This window comes from Alligator sinensis, unplaced genomic scaffold, assembly GCF_000455745.1.
Source record: "Alligator sinensis unplaced genomic scaffold, ASM45574v1 scaffold219_2, whole genome shotgun sequence".
Lineage (NCBI taxonomy): Eukaryota > Metazoa > Chordata > Crocodylia > Alligatoridae > Alligator > Alligator sinensis.
Genome location: NW_005842822.1, coordinates 509,164 through 514,600, shown reverse-complemented (window position 1 = coordinate 514,600; position 5,437 = coordinate 509,164). Strand labels below are relative to the sequence as shown.

General features: G+C 42.4%; 1 protein-coding gene across 3 annotated transcripts in view; it reads left to right on the top strand.

Annotated features, from left to right (window-relative positions):
• Window positions 1–5,437, top strand: part of SERTAD2 (SERTA domain containing 2) — a 110,358-nt gene that overhangs the window by 91,236 nt on the left and 13,685 nt on the right. The window contains exon 1 of one of the 3 annotated variants that reach the window (XM_025191484.1): window positions 4,267–4,304. The exons of the other annotated variants lie outside the window; for them this stretch is intronic. The gene's annotated coding sequence lies outside the window, so the exon portion shown is untranslated. Of the gene's footprint in view, window positions 1–4,266; window positions 4,305–5,437 lie in introns of those variants that run through there. 3 annotated transcript variants of the gene reach the window in all.

Sequence of the window (5,437 nt, the reverse complement as noted above, 5' to 3'; positions counted from 1 at the left end):
TTTCCCTTGCCAGGGAGGCAATAAGTCTGTTGAGTAAACTGCGCTATAGAAACGCCCATGGTTGGAGGTAAACTATGCGGATATGTGTTGGGGTGGGGGTTGGAAGAACTGCGAGGGCATATTTGAAACAGACTGTGCAACTGCTACAGCAGGTCTGACTAGTTTTAAATACCTAGAGGCGGCTTTGTCTTAACTTCAGGTAGCTGCAAAATGAAGTTCTTAAATTAATTCATAAAGTACACCAACATTTTTCTGTCTTCATAAACTCCATATTTTTCATGTATTTATAGGGAATTACCACCCTCCCTCAGCATGCGTGTGCACTCATCTTTTTCCCCCCTCTATATTAGATTTTGCATTTTTGCAAATAAACATTTTTATTTGACTAGTGTAAGTCAACTTAATTTATTATGAAAGGAGATTTGGCTTGTCTGTGAATTCCAACTGAGTGTTTTGAGTGGTAGCAACATTTTCTTCCTTATTGCCCTGAAAGGGGTGGGGGGAGAGAGAGAGGGAGAGACAATAACATTTAAGCATTTATTATAGTGTGATTTGCTGCAAATCAACCCTTATCCCTTTGCCCCTTCTCAGGAGCAGTCACCTAAGTTATGTCATGCAATACTACAGTCAGAAGGACTTTGAGCTGAGCCTTTTAATACCTCACCATCCCATGGGTACAATAACTTTGCTTCTGTCCCTTCCTGTGACTACATGCATGGCCTCTGTTAAACTCCTCCTCTATCTGCTTGGGAAGTTGGTGCTTCTAAGATAACTATCCCCTTAAAAACACACCCCTCCTCTAATCAGAGTGTTTATTGCATAAAGTACTGTGAATGAATAGGAGGGATAATATTATATTCCCTTTTTTTTGAAGCCACGTATTGTCTGGTTTGTTCCCCTCATTTATGAGCACAAAAAGACATACATGATGCACATGCTGCCTTGGGTTAGATTTTTTCCCCCCTAGTCACTGTAACTGCAGGAAAGCTAATATAGAACTTGGCTGTGGTGTATGATTTGTCTGGTTTAAAGGAGAAATGCAGTTTAGAATACCTCATTCTTTTCTGATCAGTTTTGGGGAGGGGGTCATGACATGTAGATTGACTTTTCCACCAACACAAATGTACTTACTGTACTTGGTTTAAATTAAATTTTTTATGTTAATTGACTGTGCCACACAGTCTTTTAAATATGGAATTGAGATGAGATGTATGCACAGACGGATAACTGAGCTGTGGGATTAAAAAGCATGTCTGCAAAATAGGACAGTTGGTTAAAACTGCAAGTCTAACATGACAGATTTGAGGATATTAGCATTTCAGTTATTGGACATTACAAATTATGCAGCTTCAGTGGTTAATATTCTTAATTATACTATTTTTTATGTCTGCTTGGTTGTTTTGATTGTGATATCAGATACCGTGAAAATTAAATCTCTCTGCCTCTTGCTTGTAGTTATGGGTTCACTGTAGTTCAGTGCCAGCCAAGGTTCCCTTTATCAGCTTTCAGAAGTCTCTTTCAGGAAACAGGAAAACATGCACTGTATTTCAACACTTGCATAACGTTAGAACGCTGGATTGAAAGACCCAACAGTTGTCCATTTACCAAACATCACATAACTGTCTTAGCAAACTTTCATGGTACATCTTCACTATTTTCCTGCTCTTACGTGTGCTGGGGACAGGTTAAAACTTTATATTCCCCTTGGAATAATTGATAAAGCCTACATTTCTCCCTGTGTAGTATGAGAATTCCTAATAAAGAAGCCGTGCATTTTTGCACTTATCAAGAGTCCTCCATTAGTGGTACCTGTTCTTGCCAGTTACTTCTGAGTTGATAACATGTGTACTGGAGCACCCTGGCAGAGCAGATAAGGCATCTTGGAGAGCTTGACTTGCACCCAGGGTTGCCCTCAACTGACCCAGCTGTGTGTAGGTACCTGTTCATTCAGGCTGGGGAGTCAAGTTGGACAGATGTGATGCTGTCACTCCCCTACAGGCTACAAAAGCTGTAAAACCAGCAATTCTGAGGACTCCCTTGCGGCATGCCTGTTTAAGGTTCTTGGTACTGTGTTCATTACCTTCACATCAAAAAAAGCTAAAAACGACTCATAAATATACAAGGACAATTGCTTTATAAAGAATGCCATGAAAACGCTTCCTGTGAGTTTGCTCAGGTTTTTTCCCCCTTAACTTTCAGTGGCAAGAAACTGGTTAATAAACACAACCTACAAGACTAGCTAGAATGATTTGCTGTGGCTGAGATGTAGTTTGCATTTTTCATTGTGCTTTTCTTTAGGAAAAAAGTCTAGTCGCTGCTTTTCAGTTAGACTGTGGTAATTTTATTCAGTCCTCTGTTTTCAGAGTAGTAGTGTGCTTTTTTGGCAGCCTGTACAGCTCTGTTCTCTGTAGCATGTTGTTTTGGGGTTGGGTTTTTTTCCCAGTGTGTTTATTAAGGGTCTATAACGTGAGGGGAAAAACAAGGTCTCTTTGGGGAAAAGGCATTACAAAAGGGTTGAGAATGAGAACTCCATCCAAGCAATTATAAAATACCTGAGAGAAACTGTCTTCTGTTATACGCAAGGGGGTCTGGGGGTGGAAATGCCTACTCTCCCTTTGATGCACACGTAGCTCCCATTAACCTTTACGCGAACTGCCTGCATCCAGGAAAGAAGAGACTCTGAAAACTTTGGAGCCTTAAATATGCTAAATATATCAACCAGACCATGATATGTATGTGCCACTAAAGACATCTTGTTTAACCAGCTGAATATGACACAACACGGCAACAACCTCTTGTTTAGCACAATAACAAAATTGCAGAAGAAGAGAGAAGCTGGTAGGTGTGTAATAATATTTCACCTTCACTTTTAGATGGTGGCATCTTGCCATTGCAGCTTATCTTGACTGTGAAGGCTTTATGCTTATTTGTTAGTGCATGTCACTTGCACTGCTGTCTCTACTAGCACTTTCAGATGGCTTTGTATTCAGATTACAATTAAACTGCCCCTTCCCAGCAGGCTCTGAAGCCAGTGGAACAGGGGGAAGTCAGCTCTTCACTGTATTGGGCCCCAAAGCAGTACACAGCCATCTTAATTGTTGCTGCTTCGCTGCTTGAAGAGATTATGCCCTGACTTTTCATGGTAGAAATGTGTGAACAGACTCCTGCACTGGGCCTCATTGATTTCAGTGAGCAACCTGTGCAGTGGTTCTACTAGCAGGATTTGGGCCTAAATCAAGGATTGACTCCCATTTATTCTCTGACTTGCTGAAAGAATGGTCTATGGCAGTGGTTTTCAACTTTTTTTCATTTGCAGACCTCTGAAAATTTCGATCAGAGGTGCGGCCCCCTTGATTTGTAAGTGTGGATATTCACATACTCTTGATTGATCGTAGTCATCTTTCAGGTCCCCCCTTAGCTGTAGTCTGTGGGCTCCCAGGGGTCTGCAGACTACAGATTGAAAACCACTGGTATAGAGGCTTCTTGACTAACTTCAGCCCCAGAGGCCTCTCTTGACTAGGCTCTATAGCATATCTTCAGGTAACAGCAAGCATCATTTGTTGGTTTGTTCAAATAGATGGATTTACTCCCTAACATTCATGCAAGTGAACTATTCCTGGGGACTGCGTGGTTACTGCAGTTCTGATTCTCTACTTCATCAGCTGTGTAAGGTTCCAGACCATAGACCCTGAGGTACTGGATATTGGCAGCAGGTTACTGGATATTGGCAGCAGAATTGCTGTACCATATGTCTGAACCATGTGTACACAGCATAATATAATTTGACTCGTGCTTGGCAGGTCTGACAACTTCCTTAATGCTGCCACGTGGAGACCTACGTTTTGGAATAACCTTGGTGTCTCCCTCTTTGGGTTGTAAAACTGACCCTTATTCAGCCAGGGGACAGAAAACCCTCTTGCTTAATCTAAGGTGTTCCCTGCTGGCTTGGCAGATTCTGGAAGCAAAGGCCTCTGTCTGCATAGCTTGCCCAGAGCAGTGGTTCTCAGCCAGGATGCTGTAGCACCCTGGAGTGCTCCGAATGTCTTTTAGGGGTGCTGCAGGGTGCTTTGCAGTTCTAGCAATGTTAGGTGCCCGAATACCTACACATGATCACAAGATAAACCCAGAATAAGGATAATTAAGAATCTATAGTGTCCAAAACATTTTGCCTTGTTACAGGCTTTCTGAATTCTTTGCAACTGAAGACTTTCTCTGTTTTTTTTCCTGTAGTCAAAAAACAAGTGACGGCTAAGAACTGGCATTTTCCAAGGATGCCTGGAGTCTGACAAGGTTGAGAACCATTGGTACGGAGCAGTGATTTCTCAATGTTTTTTTTGGACTCTAGGCACACCTCCTTAGCTTTAAGCCACACACTTTGTCTTGTAACTCCTGTTTGTATGCCTAACAGTGCAGACGGTGCATTGGAGTGCCACACCTTGAAAGGATCTCCAGGTACCCCAGAGTGCCACAGCACGGTGGTTGACAGTCTTTGGCATAGAGTGGCGCAGCTGTTCTATGGAAGAGAGTAGTAAGGAGTCTGGACAAAGGTGACATGGGATTAAAGCTTTGTGTGTGTCCTGGCCCTCCGTCTCCTTGCCTTTCCCCCAATTCTAGTGCACTGGTAGCCTGACTCTGTAACACAGGCTTGTCTGATCTCACTCAGAACAGGTCTAAATGATGTCAGTGATCAAGTGGGATCCACAAACACTAGTGTTTTGGTGAGTGGGGTTGAGCCAGTGCCAGGAATGACAGGGTGCTTCTTTCTGCATGGTGACACCCCTCCTCGCCTCTCCCACACACTGGGTAAACAAGACCAAAAAGGGACAGTCTGGAGTCCTGTGAGCCTGGTCACACCTGACTGATGCCATTGGTCACTGTTGCAAGGAGGCAAAAGGGAAGTTCTGTGCCCAAAGTTGAAATTGGGAGTAGTGACAGTTTGGCTAGCTGTGGCCTCTGGCATAAACCAAATGCATGCTGCCCCCCAAAGTTCATTCTTGCCTGGAAAGGAACAGGTTTGAATGCTTCCCCATAAGTGAATGCCATCTTGTTTCAGTAACTGTTTTGTGCAAACTCATCCTGTATTCTAAGAACACATCATTTGTCCTTTGTATCAAGGAGGAGAAAGTCCTCTTTCTAATTCACTCACCTGTCCTATCCTGTCTGTCCTATTGGATTTTGATTTCTACTTAAGAGGGCATATGAAAAATACCCAGACTGCCTTCCGTGTAGCAGCTATGTAGTTGCCAAGACCTTCCAATTTTTAGGGTACTTTTTAATGGTTTAATAAGTCCAATTTAAACTTGTATTAGTGTGAGAGAACTTCACAGAAGTTCTAATATAAACACTCTTAATAACAGTGCTATGATCTACAAAACTTGTTTCTCCTTTGAAATGATTATTTAACAAGGTAGCAGTTTATTCTAACTGATATTTATTG